The 17,245-nt window shown below is 36.5% G+C and overlaps 1 long non-coding RNA gene across 1 annotated transcript in view; it reads right to left on the reverse strand.

Annotated features, from left to right (window-relative positions):
* The window catches only part of LOC111519104, a 47,156-nt gene extending 30,468 nt beyond the window's left edge, over positions 1-16,688 (reverse strand). The window contains exon 1 of the long non-coding RNA XR_002724246.2: positions 16,585-16,688. This is a non-coding gene — a long non-coding RNA (uncharacterized LOC111519104). The remainder of the gene's footprint in view (positions 1-16,584) is intronic.
* Between the last annotated feature and the right edge of the window lie 557 nt (positions 16,689-17,245).

The following is a 17,245-nucleotide window of genomic DNA, read 5'->3' on the forward strand; positions in this document are numbered from 1 at the left end:
TGCTCACCTTTTTCGTGTATATTTTATGGTTTTTACCTGTAATAAACTGATGCGGATTGGTTATATGCCAAAGAGATAGAGGCATTTTGTTAGCAAGCTGGAGCTTTTCAGTTAGTAACTCATTTTTATGCATTAACAAACAGCCGAGACCAATGAAACCGAAAATTTCGATTGAAGCGTTTAAAAACGGCCCATAAAACGGGGCTATAAAAATGCAAATTTTGTTGTTGGTTTTTTGTTTTTTCTATTTCTTTTCGTCTAACATTTTTCTACATTAACCAAAACGTAGTAACGGCGCAAGAGTCAAAGGAAAAAATGAATTAATCAATGAAAACTGAATGACATACATATGAGCCTATGGATTAGGGATAGTTTCTCTACGGTTTTATGCTTTATGTCTAATATTTTTTATGTTGCTTAATTTGTTGTTTTCTTTTTCTATCAAAAAGCCGACTTTATTGACTATTTCCAATATACATAGCTGCCATAGAACTCTATCTAGAATAATTCACCATTTAAAGCATACCTTGAGGAGCGCTATTAAAATAAACCCCAGAGATGAAGATAACTATCATAACTCATTGAAATTGACTACAAGAATTATATTTCTAGCTTAGATAAAATATTCTTTGGTCACATATGTAATAGCATTGGATTTCGATTTTGTGGTTTTTGCTTTTGGTTTAAAAATTTTTAAAAAACGAAAAAGCATAAACGTCAAAATATACAACTCTTTTGGTTAGATTTTTTTTCTGTTTTTTTGTGCTCGTCATGCCCCAATGGCTTGACGACACCCACAATAATGCTTCGTCGGCATACTATAAGGGAAATATAAATCTTCAATATATGTATAGTACACAAGAAGAAAAAAACACACGGAGAAAAGTTAAAAGCCATGTTTGAAAAGGCGTTAGATTCGATGCGGGCGCGCGCGCGTTCGTCGTTCCTCTTCTTGTTGTTGTGTTTTTTTCCCCTTCATTTGCTTACATCAAAGCCTGAAAAGCCGCTAAACAAAATGCCCACACTTGGCAACACACACACACACACCCACATGCATAGACATACAGACATCTATACACAACAAATGCCTAATTGTCTTGGCGGCATCGCACTCGTAAAACCTACAAAATTATTACGGGCCAAAAACTGAGTAGTCGAACAGTCGAAACACAGACAACAAAGTGGCAAAAAGAAAAAAAAAACAAAAACAGCAAGCAAACGCGCCACTTCACATGTTTCGTCGTCGTCGTCGTCATCGTCTCTGAGATGTGCCAAAGGGTAAACTAATGACAGTTTAATTTACTCCCATTGCGATGAAGTGTAACGACTCTCAAAACTCAATTAGGTTGAAACCTGGACAACAACTTGGTCAGGTATACATACATACATACATAGATGGTAGTAGTAGTAGTCAGTCAGTCAGTGAGTCAGTTAGTCGGTGAGGCATTTCTAATGCAGGTGCAACCCAAAAACAAAAATATATATATTCCTTCTTCCTCTTCTGGCTATCCAGTCTATTGGGTCATGACTTAAAAACGCATAATTTGTTGGCTTTATGAGCCGGCATTGTGTAGCTATCCCCTCTTTTCTACCCACTAAGGCCTTCTCTTTCTCTCTCTCTCTCAATTAATTCGCCTAGTTTATGTTTATGGCAATGCTCTACGCATATTTCTGAGCCATATTTTATGATAAGCCCGGCTGAAATGGGTTGGTTGGTTGGTTGGTTGGTTGGTTGCCAGCTTGCTTGCTCTCCTCCGCCTATTGCCTTGGCGTTCTTTATTATAATGAACTTTTACGCAATGCGTATCTCATAGATACAAAAACTGCATGCCAGCCTCAGAGATATAGTAAGAGTAAGAGAAGGGAGGGATAGAGTTAGGTAGGTAGGTAGGTAGGTAAGATAGGTTAGGATCCCGCTCTCTCATATGAATTTATGTTATTAGCCTCGTAATTTTGTACAATATTATTGCAGTTATGTGTTTTTTTTTTTTTGGTTTGTTGTTTCGTAGGCGATGCGCCTAATGAGTTTTTCCACTGAAAATGGGCCTTCATCTAAATTTATGCATAGGCATTGTCTCTCAACTCACCCCTTTCCCAACTCTTCCTTCTTTCCCCCCTCTCTCACTATCTCTCTCTCTCTCTCTGTTAGAGACTGTGGGCGAAAGATTTCTTTCATTTTACCATTAATAAAAATAAAAAAATGAAGAAAAACCTGGTCTAACTTGGCTTATATACAACATTTAATGTGTGTTCTGTGTGGGCAGCTGACCAAGTGCCTACTAAGTGGGCTAAAGATCTTTCTCAAGGATCCAAGCAGCTAATTGGCAAATCAAGACCACAAAAAAAGAAGAAGAAAATACACTTCTTTGAAAAAACCCTCTAATAAAAACTAATTTACTTTAGCCATTTCCATTTCAATTCCTTTTGACTCGTCGTTAAATATGATTCCTATCACCACCACCATATGCATTTCCATTTATCTTTCACCTCAACCTGGCCAGATCTCCCATCAAAGTCAACCACAAAGGCAACACCTATCCATCAACATAACCCACAAAAACCAAAAAAACACAAAGTACCTAAGAAACCGAAGGAAGAAACATTAAGTTAAGCCAGCTCTCGCTCTCGCTTGGGCCTGTCATGAACCAATTTTAAATGCTTTTCAATGGCTATTTAGGTGCTCCTTTCACCTTCTGTGCTCCATTATTCGATTCAACTTTTATGCAAGAGACAATGGATCGTCGACGGATCGAGAAACGGTCGATGGTGACGGTGATGGAGAGATGGGGAGACGATGTCGTCGTCATCACCGTCGCCGTCGTTGCTGTTGCTGTTGTCGTGCCCAGAAAATTCAATTAGAAACCTACAAAAAAGGCCAAGCTATGTGGCATCGGCATTCTAACTAAATAGCATTCACCTGTCCAACACACACACACACACACACACACACACACACACACACAAACACACACTCACACCGCTCACACACACTTGTGAAGCAGCTGTCAATATCTTGGCGCCAAACAAGAATTTTTGTACAAGCCAAAAACAAAAAAAAAACTAAAAAAAAAAAGAAGTCAAAGATCCATGGCCATCCATTAAATGCCTACCGTCAAATCATAATTCATTTTTTTCTCTTTTATTATTGTTGGTGTTGTTGTTTGGTTGGTTGGATGGTTGGCTACGTTGTCTTGCTGAGATATTCTTCAGCTATTAGTTGCGGGCACTCCTAGACACGCAGCCGCAAGGCACAGGCTATAAACCAGGCAAAGAAGACGGCAGCAGCAGCAGCTGCATACAGGTAGATGAGAAGGTTCTTTTAAGCCAAACACCAAAAGAGGGCTCAATCTATGAATCTATGCTGGGAATTTGCACCTTGCGCAATGGACTCTTAAAAGAATGAGGAGGCCAATAAGAGTGGCGTTATAGAGTGTTATTTGGTGGAAGGAGAGAGAGAGAGAGAGAGGGAAAATAAGGGAATTGGGAGTGGGAATGGAAAATGAAAATGCAATGGGGTAGTGAAATGAGATGAGATGTGATGAGGTGAGGTGAGGCGAGGCCCACACTTATTCAACGATCTTCACTTATTCGGTTGCATGGCCCGCAGCTATGAGGCTACATCTTCGTCTTTACTCAACTCAACTCATTCTTATACTCAGGTAAGGTAAGTTCATTGATACCTTCCTCTTCTTCATCATCATCATCGCCGTCGTCGTCGTCGTCGCTTGCTTGTGGCTTTGGGTGCTCAATCAAATGCAATTAATGGCAACTGAAGGAAGAACGGAAGTTTCACTCTGAATATGCCAACATTTTCTTCATCTACATAGTATAGGTAGGTAGGTAGGTAGATATATAGGTATATATTTAATACCTGTATCTGCATCTATGCCTTTTTGGTCATACTATTGAAATGTCAGGTTTCTTCTCAGGTCTCTTACGTCTCAGTCGTCTCCGTCTCAGTCAGTTTCAGTCATCGTTGCCAATATGTCTCATATCATTTGCATTGGCAAATTAGCTTGGCATGCAATTTAGTTAGCAACAACATCATATAGAAATTCATACATATACATATATAGATATAGATTCTTATACGCTGCATTAGCCATTATGGCAACTTTGTCGCTCTCTTTTTTCTTTTTCCTTTTTTTGGCTACCCGAAGGCAAAATCAAACAAAAAAACAAAAATATGAGAAAAAGATACGGTAAACGGGGCAAAACTTTATTAGCCCGTTGACGCAAATTAACGGCGACCGCTTCCATTTCGCATTTCAAAAAAAAAAAAAAGCGTCAAACTTGCGCCGCTGCTGCTGCTGTTGCACCACCATCGGCAGCAATGTGGTGCAGCGGAGTGGTGCCGTTGCCGCTGCCAGCGAAATAATTTGTAAATGTCAGAGCATTTTGACAGTTTGCGGTGATGTTTTTCAAATTACAAATTTACAACAGCAGCGGCAACTGAAGGAAGGCAAAATGGGCACCAAAAATCAACACAAACATAAATGAAAACAATTTGGCGAAAACCAGCAACAACAAGAACAACAACAACGGCAGCAACAAAAATATATATTTGAATTTCAGATTATGCATTTTTTTGTTTGCTATCTCTCTCACTCTCATTCTGTGTATGGTCTTTGGTCTTTGATTTATTCTTTAGCTGTGTGCTTCTATGTGTGGGTTGATTAAAAAAATCAGAGGGCCGTGGCTGAATTCTTCAGTGCCGAAGTTTGTATACCCTTGCAAGTCGAAGTGGCAAAACATATTATAATCGCTAAGGAAATAACAAAGTTAACACTAACTCTCAGTGTTTTAGACTGATTGCTCCTACGGATCTATATAGTATAATGCCTAAAATGTAAAATGCATGCAGTTTGGCTTTAACGATCTAGAAGGAGTTTGCATTGATAAGATTAAGAGAAAGACAGAAAGACGAATGAGCTCTATAAACTTATCTCGTCGTGTTGATCAAGAGTACAAATACATATGTACGTATATATATATATACATATGTATATAAAGATATGTAAGCTTTATATAGTTGGACATACGTACTTCTCTATATGTATTGCACCCCTCTGTCTAAAATGTTTTTACAAATGAGAAATCTGATATGACACAGAGATTTTGCAATATGATTATTTTGGCTTCCATACACTACGTAAATTTACTTCTCTTAACTATAGCAAGCCATTTGCCAGAGCACTTAAATGTTGTTGAACATATTTGCAAGTGTTTCGCAGAGAATGTTACATTTGATCATTGCAAAGAAGAACTAAACCCTTGAATTTAATGTGTTTTTTTTAGAGTTTCTTTTGAAGGTATAAACCAGAGGGCCGGGGCTAACTTTGACCGCTTCAAAGTTTGTATACCCTTGCAAGTTTTTTGAGTAAAAGGTCTAATATTTGCGAAAGAACGGCTTAGGAAATAACGAAGTTATTGATCAAAGTCACTGTTCACCACCGATTGTTTCTATGGGAGCTATATGATATAGTCGCCCGATCTTAATCAAATTTGGCACAGTCATTAATAGTTATGCTAAACTGAGAAATATAAATTTTTATGACAATTGCTTCAAAAGTAACGAAATAATTGACAAAAGTCACTGTTTTCGAAAGATCGTTCCTATGGGAGCTATATGATATAGTCACCCGATCTTGATCAAATTTGGCATAGTCGTTTATATGTGTAATTAACTCACCAATATTAAATTTCACGACAATAGCTCAAAAAATAACGAAGTTATTAAGAAAAGTCACTGTTCGTGACTTTGGCGTTTGTATGGGAGCTATATGATATAGTGATCCGATCCGGCTGAATCCGAGATATACAACGCCTGCAGTATATAGAAGCCTACATGCAAAATTTCAGCTCTGTAGCTCTTACGGTCTAGGAGGAGTTTGCGTTGATCCAGACGGACGGACGGACTGACGGACGGACATGGCTATTTGAACTCGTCTCGTCGTGCTGATCAAGAATATATATACTTTATATGGTCGGAGATGCTTCCTTCTATGCGTTGCACACTTCTGACCAAAATTAATATACCCTTTTTGCAAGGGTATAAAAATTGTTGACAACAGTTTGGGAATATAGAAAGAAGGATTCTAGAAGCTTGTAAATTTGAATGAAAAGCCATGCATTTGATTATTTTAAAAACATGAGTAGCTTGTCTGTATAACCATTTAAAAAACAATCAAGTTTTATCATCAATAGATTTTTGCTAAAGAACTACAGAATTGCAATAGACATATGACTTTAAAGTTAAAACTAGTTGAGAATTGCAACTAAGCGAAGCGAAAAGCAAAGTTAAAATTATTGTAGTACCTCTTCTTATGGTTAATAGCAAGGTTTGTTTTAAATTTCCAAAAAGGTCATAATCTAAATAAATTTTAGTGGTAAAGTATTTTTGAAGGCTTATTTTACAAGGTTTTGTTTCGAGATTAATAGGGCCTCTAAACCACTTGGAGTTTGCTGGCCAAGCTCTGGTGCGCTAGGTTGCGGATTCTGTAGATGGTGGAGAGACGGGGTCTCTTTCGCGGGCTCCGTCTGTCCAGTTCGGAGCACACTAGCGAAGGATACACTAGGACTGGTTGTAGCAGTCATGTTGGGTGATCTAACAGCCTTGGCGAAGAAAACCTCCGGTGTAGTTTTGGTTCAAGGTGATTTTTGGTCCAGCTGGGGGCTTGCGCCCGAATCTTATTCGAAAGGTTCTTTCTATGTTAAATGGTTGATTTATGTTTTCAAAAATGATTTGAATTAAATGTTTGTTTGTTTTAGGTAAAGTTTAATAAGTTGAACAGAATAAATTTTTGTTTAAACAGCATATTAATTACTTTAACTTTGTTAATTACTTTAAAGTAAAGTAATAATAGTTCTATTGAAAAATGTATAATTGTCACAATCTCAATGCCAGATAAACAATATTAATCAAAAATAATTATATGTACTTTGTAGAATTTTTTTTATTATTCTTATTTCTTATGGTAGTGGAATCACAAGTCCGTCTCTGGTCTAAACTAATTAAAATTACCATCGAATTTTTAGGTATAAAGCCAATAACTTAAAGCTTGTCATAAATTAGCTAAATCTAAACTTAAAACAAAATTGGATTATTATAGACGAAAAAAAACGTTGAAAAATGATTCCTTGGCATTTTTCATTTCACTTAACTACAATTGAGGTCTGTTTTTTTTTTATTTATTGGCTCTTTAAGTGAAGAATTTTAACGAGCAGAGTAAAGTTTTTAGGCTTTTATTGTTTTTAGAAAACGATTTAACCGAAAAAAACCAAAACAAAAATAAACTAAACTAATGTGAGAAGATCGCATAAGAGAAAGGGATCTGAATGGGATGCAGTGGCCAGTACTTTCCCACTTTCACCTGGAGCACATTAAGTGTGTGTGTGTGTGTGTGTTTGTGTGTCTTGAATAGGTCTAAGTAAAGTAAAACTAAAGCTAAAGCATGGTAAGGTAAGGTAAGGTAAGGTCTGGCTTTTAATTTAATTAGAGACACTGACTGAGAATGGACTGGAAGTTGGACTGGGTCTGGGACTTGGTCGACTAATAAAATGCCAGTTAAAGACAAAGATAGGGCACTGCGTTTGGCTTTGACTTTGGTGGGGGGGAGGGGGGCAGACCGGGAGACAGAGAACAATAAAATGTGCAAATAAATACTTTGGGTGTGGTAGCCAGTTGACTGAAATGGAGAACTAGCTGGATTCTCTCGCTCTTTCTCTCTCTCTCTGCCCCTCGTTGGACAGACGGATGAACGGCTGCTTACCAGGCACGCGGGCAAATTAACTTGCTGGGCAGATTAACTACGAATGAGTAAGAGAGAGAGAGATACGTGGCATATATACATCGAGTCTATACATTGATAGGATGAAGGGGTTTATATATTTATGTATATACATATATACATTTATATATACTATAGAGGCTGCCCGCAAGGGATAGCAAATGCCAAACAAATGCGATAATAGTTGGCAAAGTCAATGGCTAGACAGCAAAACCAACAACAGCAACAGCAACAACAGGAACAGAAACAACAACAACTTGAAATTGAAGAAAATTACACTAAATTGGCTTCAATTATTGTATTAATTTGGGTTCCGTGTTGCTTTCCGGCTTATCCCTTTTTTTCCACGTTGCAGTCTCTTGCTCTCTTTCTCTCCATCTCTGTGTGTATGTGTGTGTGTGTGTGTGTGTGTCTTGTAGTTGTTGCCCTGGTGTGGCCATGGCCAAATGAACGATCTTTCTGTCTCTCCGCATCCTCCTCCTCCACCATCATCGCTTAGACACGTCTGCAAAACATTTTGTTTTCTAACTTGGTTTTGGCATTTTGATGGGCCACTTTTTCAGTTAAGTTTGCTTAGTTGAGTTATTTCAAAATTATATTAGACAGTTTTCAGAAACCAAGAAACACAGATAGAGGGGGTGAGTGAGACAAAGAGAGAAGAAGTAAATGTATGTAGGTAGGTAGTCAGATAGCTAGATAGATAGATAGGTTTGGCTTGCCATTGCATCTTGCCTCTAGCTGACTGTCGTGCAGGAAGCAGCGCCCTGGCGCGTTGGTCAAAAGGAAGCTGACGATTATAGTTCGTAAACCCGTAAGTATGTAGTTAGTTGCTGAAGTGAATGTGAATGTGAATCTGACTTGACTGAAACACCATCACAATCAACAACAATAACTCTGTAAATGCACTGGGCCCCATATGTATGTATATAGAAGTTGTTCAGCTAAGTGGAGAATGTATGTACATATATATAAACTTGACGTTGTGCAGTTGCATCCGGAAGAATAGCAACAGAAAACAAAAACTTTTCAAAGTTTTTTGACATTTCGACATTTTCGTAAACTTGATTAGATATTTGCTTAAGATTTTGTCATTCACACAATTACATAAAATACGAATAATAATTCAAACAAAAAAGCTTTTTTCCTTTTAAACTTAAATAAGCTGAGAAACAACTCAATTTAACTGATGAAATATCTATTTATCTAGTTATTTGCAATAAAAATTGTTTACTTATTTTAGTCCATGTTAGATAACTAAAATAAATGAAGCCGTTTTTTGTTTTATTTTTAATTAATTAAAGTTTGTAATTTTCTTTACTTGTTTTCCATTTCTCAAACTACATAAACTTTGACATATAATTAGACTTTCAACAAATTAATTTTAATTGTACAAATTTGGCAATGACCTTTAGTATGTATTCAATTCCAAGAAAAATGTGCGACAAATATTTCATATTTTTTTTACCTACTAATTATAAATAGTTAGCAACTGTGTTAGTCAGGTAATTTAATTAGCAAAAGCTTTTTGTGTTCACTTGCTAGTAAATTGCTTAGAAAATTCATCGGAAGTCATTTACATACATAAGAAAAATCTTGCAAGAAAAATTGTTTAGATTTTTTTTCGGAAAAGAAAAAGTTCTAGGAAATAAATTTTCACATTGATCACATCTTAAATTAAGATAACTTCATTTATAATCAAAGTTTAATAGACCAAATAGTTCAAATAAAAAAGGCTTTTAAAATATATTTTAAATAATATTTTAAATTAAAATCATTTTAACTAAATAAAAAGAGTTTACAAAATGTCTCATTTCAATGTGGAGAGCACTAAAATGATTAACACATAGTATAAGATTAAATTAAAATTAAAATTAAAACTCACCAATAAATTCTCGCCACGTTTTGCACACAATAAAAACAACAACAACACATTTTGTAATTATTTATAGCAACAAACAAAAAAAAAATTGTTCACTTCTTTTTTTGACTGAGTTTTGTTTATGTTTTGAAAAAAAAAAACATTTGACTTTCTTTTCGCACACGAAATGTTGTTGTTTTTTTTTTATTTATTTGATTTAGTTCATAGAACGCAAAAAAAAAAGGAAATATTGCTCATTGTGAATTGCCGTCGCCAGAAAAAAAACAGCAACAACAAAAAAAAAAACAAATAAATATATATGTTTATTTATATACTTTGTGTCTAAAAGTAAACTGAAGCTATCTCTTTGGTTTTGTGGGCCAGGACACGCAAAAATTAGATCTTGAACGCGAAAGTTTTGCTTAATATGTGCCAAAATGAAGGAGTTCTCTGCCTGACTGTTGGTCTCTTTCGCTATTCTCAAGTCGCCAATCTCTTTTTCTCTCTCTCTAGTGATTGTTCTGTCCGCGCGGCACGAAAGCCAAAAAGCGAATGCCGCAATTGGCAACTGGCGGCTAAAAAGCGACTCACACAAAATCGAGGCGGAACGGTAAAGGCAAAGGCAAAGGCAAGGCGATGTCAGTGGCAGCTTTGGTCCGACTGAGTCTGAGTGTGTTTACACCAACACACACGCAAATATATATATAGTGTATATATATATATTTGATATATATATATATATATGTACTCCAGTATTGTGTGTGTGAAATTGCAATTTTGCCAGCAGCTGCAGCAGAATGGCAATCGCAACATGTTGCTGCTGTTGCTGTTTCTGCTGCTGCTGTTGCTGCTGCTGCTTGGCTTTTGTGGTTTTGTAGCCCACCACAATATAAATTCACCACAGTTTGACTCTGTGTGCGTGTGTGTGTGTGTAGGTTACTTGCACGTGTTTTGGCACAGGATTTTGGATTAGCCCTAGAACCGACTCTGAGCAAACTCGTTGAAATGTTGCTCAGCTGTTATTGTCGTGGTTGTTGCTGTTGCTGTTGTTGCTGTTTGTGGGCTTGGCGCCTGACTGACATTTCCTTTTGATGCGCCTACGTGCTCAGCCAAAAAGCGACGTCTCTCGACACAGCGGTGAAGGGTATAATATAAGGAAGGGGTACACATGTATGTATGTATGTATATAGGTGAGATGGCAATGGGTGGTAGTGGGGGATAACTACAATATACCTCTTTCCTTATTTTTTCTTCTCCTTCTCCCTCTCTCACTCCCTCTCTCCGTCTCTCTCTCTATTCCTGTCTCGTTTGTGGTCTCCATGATCAAAACGCTCAACTTGATATGCGCATGACTGCACATAGAAAAAACATTGAGAAATTCAAAGAACAAAAACCAACAAAAGCACATGAAAAAAGGGGAACGTATATATACATTTTTTCTTTTTACTTTTTGTTTTTTTTTAGAGTGAGTGAGTGAGTTTTCCCACCAAACTCACTCAAGCAAACCACCCAAAACACCATGCCAAACACATTCAACCACTCTCACCCACCCAACACTTGAACAATGTTAATTGTGGGTATATACCTCTACGTATATGTATGCCATAATTAAAATGGCAACAAAATGTGATGCAAATATGCACAATTCAATCAAATGGATGGAATTTTACCACACACAGCAAAAGCAAGCAACGTGACGTATACTTGATACAGTCACCCACTTACCAAATAACCTGAGGCAACCAATTTTGTGTGTGTGTTTAACCAACAATTTGTGGTCTACTTTTTTTGGCAACAAAAAGGTACGAAAAAAAATAAAACTTTTTTATTTTGGAAAAGTTTTGCCAGCTTCTCTTGGTCTCTTCCTCTCTCCCTCTCTTTCTCACTCTATCAATGAAATGTGTTTTTCTCTAGATATGTCAGACACGCCTCCGACTGGCGACCCTAACACACTGCTAATTACATGCAGCTACATCCGGCAACAAACACACACACACACACACACTTGTTGAAATATAATTTTTTATTTTTCCTTTGGCCCATGTGCTTATCTTTATTACATAATCAGAGGCTGACCACAAAATAGACGAGCATTTATTTTCTCACTAATCAACAGAGATTTGTGTATCTCTCTCTCTCTCTCTCTCTCTGTCTATCCCTGTTTCTCAATCAACACATGTTCCATTTTTCTCATCATTCAAAGAACAAGAGAGAGACAGAGAGCGAGTGACTGACGGGGGGCAACAGCAAGTGGAGGAAGGAAAAAGACATAAACAAAGGGACATATTTATTACATCATAAGAAGCAGCAGCAGAAGATCTGAGAGGGAATAGCCAGGCAAAACTGAAAGTGCCTTCAGTTGGTTAGCCTATAGACCTACATAATACACAACGGGGACAGGACAAGCCAAGTAAAGCAAAGCGAACAAACAAACAAACCAAATGTGCAACACACACACACACACACACACAAGATGAAGAACAAGGAACACAGCAAAAGACAAAAAAAAAACACAAAAAAAAAAACAGGGGCAAGGGCTCGTCATTGTTTCGCTTTCATTGAGATTCAGATTCAGACTCTGAGATTCCGATGGCAATGGCGATGCCGATTTCGATTCTCAGCCAGGAAAAAACACACACACACACAGAAAGAAGTGAAGAGGGAGCAATAAATCAAAGATATAAAAGTTGAATGCACCAGCAGAAAGTGAGATCGAGAGAGGTAAAGGCGGATGCAAAAGTCGTCACCAAAAGAAACGGACAGGAACCTGGGAACCCTTGCCTACCTCAATGCCGTGTGTTTCGTTCGTTCTGATATTACTATACCCTATACTATATCTATCTTCAAAAACAAATCCAAAAGCGTTAAAGGAAATGCGTAAAAAAAAGTAAAGCAGCAGCAGCAGCAGCAGACGGCAGCGTTGAGAAACGTCAGCTGAGCGATGAAATGTTCGAGACAAGAAATAAAAGGGTTAAAAAACAAAAAGAAACCAGTGAGGAACGATGCTGAGCATGATAATCCTGCTTTAATTTGTTTGCCATTGTAGGACATAAGACGAAGGACAACTATCTCAGCAGGGGTAGCAGCAGCCGTAGCAGCAGTTGGACTGATTGTGCCACAGATATTTTACCCTGCCCTGCTTGCGCCCCCTTTGCCCCTTTTTCTGGCACAAAAATAAAGCTTAGCAAATTTCCCCAAATGGAAAAATGACGGCAAAAATGGATGGAAAAATTTCATATAAAAAGGGTTCGTTGTCCGTGGCAAAAAAAATGGCATAATTTGCTTAAGAAAAGTTTTCCAATTTATAAATGACAAACAAAACGGCCAAAAACGTAAAAACGTAGAGAAAAAAACCCCAAGAATCCGGGCAAAGAACTCAGCATAATGAGTGCAGAAGAAAATGAGAAACTTCTAAATGAAGGGCGGCAGCCTTCCTCCCCTCTCCCCTCGCCAAAGCAACTCTCCTAGACAAGGCATCTTTTAGCCATTTCTCTTTTGGTTTTGGTCTCAGTGTTTCTAATTAAAGTGCTTGGTCCTTTTATGCAAATAAAAAGGACACACCGAAAAAAAGGAGCAGCCGTTTAAGCATTAATCAAAAAATCAGCTGAAAATTAAAAGCACTAAAAGAAAAGCTAAAAGGAAAGGGGAAGAACTTGAAAAAAATAACGAGTTGGAGATTTAAGGAGACAAAGAGCACAAAGCAAAAGTTGCTGATGAAAAGAAAAAAAAAATTGTGCATAAAGGACACAATGATAAGGCGTAAAAATTAGAGAAAAAGGATTGCTTGGCTCGTCTATTTTGGCCAGGCACTTCAAATTGAAACTGATTGAGAACTTGTGAGTTTGGAATGCCATTAAAGTGATGAGACCGACGGAATGAGAATTAAATTAATTAACAGTGTTTGGTGAAGGGAGTGTTCGTGTATGTGTGTGTGTGTGTGTGTGCGTATGAGGACATTGGGGGTGTTGAGAAAAATTGAAAATGGGTCAAAATAAATGCACACACAAATTGCCTAGGTTGTTGGCTGGTTGCCTGTCCTCGACACGTGCAACCGCTTTGCGAAACTCTCGCAACTTTATGCAGCATCATAAATACATACATATATGTCTGTATATACATATGTATGTATGTATGTATGTATGTATGTATAGGAACAGACATTTCACTTGCTATTTGTGTATTGTTGTTGTTGTTGTTGCTGCTGCTGTTGTTTATCTTCACCCCGTCACTGTGTTCCGTTTCCCTTTTTTTGCACTCACTCTACAACTTGTCTCTGTTTACGCCCGAGAGTCCCGTCAGTCCAGTTTTTGAATTGAATATTGTCTGTCCAACCACCTCACCACCTCACCGCCTCACCACCTCTTGAAAACAGCTCCACTTACTGGCTAAAAGGATGGGATCCATGTCTCTGTGGGGCGGTTTTTAAGTGGTCCTTGATAAGCGGCTGGGCCCAACGTAATACCCATAATGCGCTTTAACCAAAGACCATACAATGAAGACTCGTCCACTGACTGCAACAACAGCACACTCAGGGACTCGCACAGAGCGAGTCCACACAAATGTATTTTAAAATAAACTTTTGGCCACGACTGTGGGATTGCGTCTGCAACTGATGAAATATCAATATTGAGGTAGCAGAAAACAATAACCAAAAAAAAAAAGAAAAGAAAAATATCAATTTAATTCGATAGTCGTGAGAGACATGCCAAAAGTTTTGGTGGAAGCGTTAAAAATATCACGGATTTCGTTTCTTTTTTTCCTTTACATTTTTTTTCTCTGTTTTTTATTTATTTATTTAATGGCACGCAGGTGCACCAACAGCAGCAGCAGCAGCAGTTACTACTGAGATTGGACTCTGGGCTGAATTTTGCCATTAAGAAATTAAAAGTATTGCCAGTCGATAAAACAAATGAAGTGGGCAGCACCACAAATGGTATTGAGATAATGATAAACTGATGGAATTCATAAATATCCGAAACTCAGTAGACTAACATATGAAAAACTTTGGAAGACTGAAATAATGAACAATAAGGATGCACATCCTGATGAAATGGAGTATAGACGAGTTGAACATAAATATTGAATTTCATTTAGTTATCCACACATAAGCTAAAACAGTAACTATTGTTATAAACTTATAACACTAGTTTAGAATAATAAATGGCATTAGGTAAGCCTCCGAGTTGTAGTTATGGTGAAATCCGTTAATATTTCTTAAGCTAGTTTTAAGCCGTTGACGAAATTTATGAACCTTACAAAAACACTTTTCACAACCTTTTATTCACTCTCTGATATTTCTAACCCAACGCTACAAAACCTATTTAAAGATGTTTTAATTTTTAAGTCAAAAAAACACTACGATTTCATCTTAAACACCCACTGTGTATTTAAATATCTTCACATACACAAATGCCGTACTTATTGTACACATTGAAAGTCCCTTATTCATACCTATTATATAGTTGAAGGCCTCTGCAGTTTAAGACACATGATTCAAATCTTCCTATATATGTACATATCTAGTGACTGTATTGTTTCGAAAGGTATTGAATTAGCCCTTATAATGATATGTGTTATGCTGCTTTCATTTCAGTGTCTGTTTTAACAGATGCAAAAATGGTTTAAAATTATTCTTAAGCTTTGATGGGAAAGATATTATGTTGACTAGTAATTGAAGTAATAAGGAATAATAAACGGGTTTCACCATCGAGTTCCTCGACTTTGGGGTTTTTCAGATGCGTCTTCCATTCGGATGTTCATCTATTGTAATTTGCAGCAGTTTTAGACAGGTAGCTGCCTCCCTCCCCCTAAGGTTTAAATTGAACGCAATGTAACAAATAATTTCTAATAATATCTTCAAGAATGTTAACGCATAGCATCAGAATATTGAAAGCAATATTTGAAATCTATAAATTGTTTGTTAAAAACAAAGATTCCTAAAGAGAAACACAATTAAATTTTTACTATTTGTTCCTTTAGGACGAAATCAAGACAAAAGACAAAAGACATTAAAGAATTTTATTGCCTTTATGCGGTACAAAGTTTTCATAGAGAAAAATCTTTCATTCCAAAATCTAGCGAAGCTCAGGAACTATGGATTCCTAAGTTCACATTTTACCCCAAATATTAAAAAGAAGCTCAACGATTGAAAGGTTAAGACTTGATTGCCCTTGACAATGGGAGAGTCACGTTTTAATAGTGAGTCTAGAGTCGTAGTAACTGGAGAAAAGCGTTTCTTTTAAACCTCTAGGATTATGTCTTTTGAGTGTTGAACGGAAAATGTTTGTGGAAAATTAAGCAGTAATTCTTCATGTTAGAAATTAGACGGCTTGAGTCTTATAAAATTGTAAAGAAACTTTTAGATGGAACTGTTTTAAATTTGGGCTCCCTCACCTTGCGGGCTGCACCCATGTTTAGAAATTCCTAAGATTTGCTTCTTTTTTAAAATTAATCTTTGTTTTTGTTTATAAAAAAATTAATATTGTTAATATCAATATACGAATAAATCATTTTAAATAAAATCTTTGGTTGATTGAAATTCTTTATATCAGTATTAAGAGTCAAAAAAAATTTATGATTCTATAAAATTAATTTTTATTACTTAAAATGACAATTATGATTTGTCTTTAAGGTCATTTTAAATAATTTATTTTAAAAAAAATTAAATAATTTATTTAAAAAGTCACAAGGCATAAACTCGAATAATGATTCTAGTTGTTTCAATTAATGAAATATTCTGGTTCAGTTTGATATCGTAAAATGTTTATTGAAGCTCAAAAGTGTTTAATTTTGAATTATAAAAATCGAGACTAAAATTCGATTAAAATAAACCTCTTAAAATTAAAAAAAAATAAGTAGCAGTTGCTTACTATTTCTTAAAAAAATGGATATCTATATTCTAATTTAAAAATAAAAGTGAATTGAATTTCAACTTACCCAAAATTTGAGTGGACTCGTTTTTCGTGATTTTTTGGGTCCCAGAGTTGAAGTTAGATTTAAGAAGTGTTCGAATGTTCATTCTTTTTTATTTGTTGCAATTTTCCATACTTAAAAAAAAAGAAAAACAACAAAAAAAATTATATATTGTAGAACAGTTTCATTTTCAACTTTTGTTTTCTTTAGTTTTCTTTAGTTTTTGAAAAAAAAATACTTTAGCTATGCCAAATTTCTTTATTTTTGGCGCGTTCTTGGTTGTAAGGTTTATTTTGGCACTCTACAAAATGAGGAATGGGGTTCGGGGCAACCATCTCTATTTGCATTTGCGACAACAACAAATAACCACAGCATGTTTATGTGTAAATGTAATATGGAAATGTATCTGCATCTGCCTCTGGTTCTGTCTCCGTTTCTGTTTCTGTTTCTGCTCTTGGTGACTAAAAGTCAATGTCAGAGCTTTTAGCCATAGCCAAAACCAAAATGGACATACACACACACTTCCACACACATGCATGCATATGACACGCGCACAATACACCAACACCAACACCAACACCAACACATACGCACATTTTACAGTTAGAGTAGCAAACAAGTTGAAAACTGACCAGCCAAGCAAAGCCAAGCCAAACCAAGCCAAGTCAGAGTCAGGCCCAGAGTC

Source organism: Drosophila willistoni, assembly GCF_018902025.1.
Source record: "Drosophila willistoni isolate 14030-0811.24 chromosome XR unlocalized genomic scaffold, UCI_dwil_1.1 Seg143, whole genome shotgun sequence".
Classification (NCBI taxonomy): domain Eukaryota; kingdom Metazoa; phylum Arthropoda; class Insecta; order Diptera; family Drosophilidae; genus Drosophila; species Drosophila willistoni.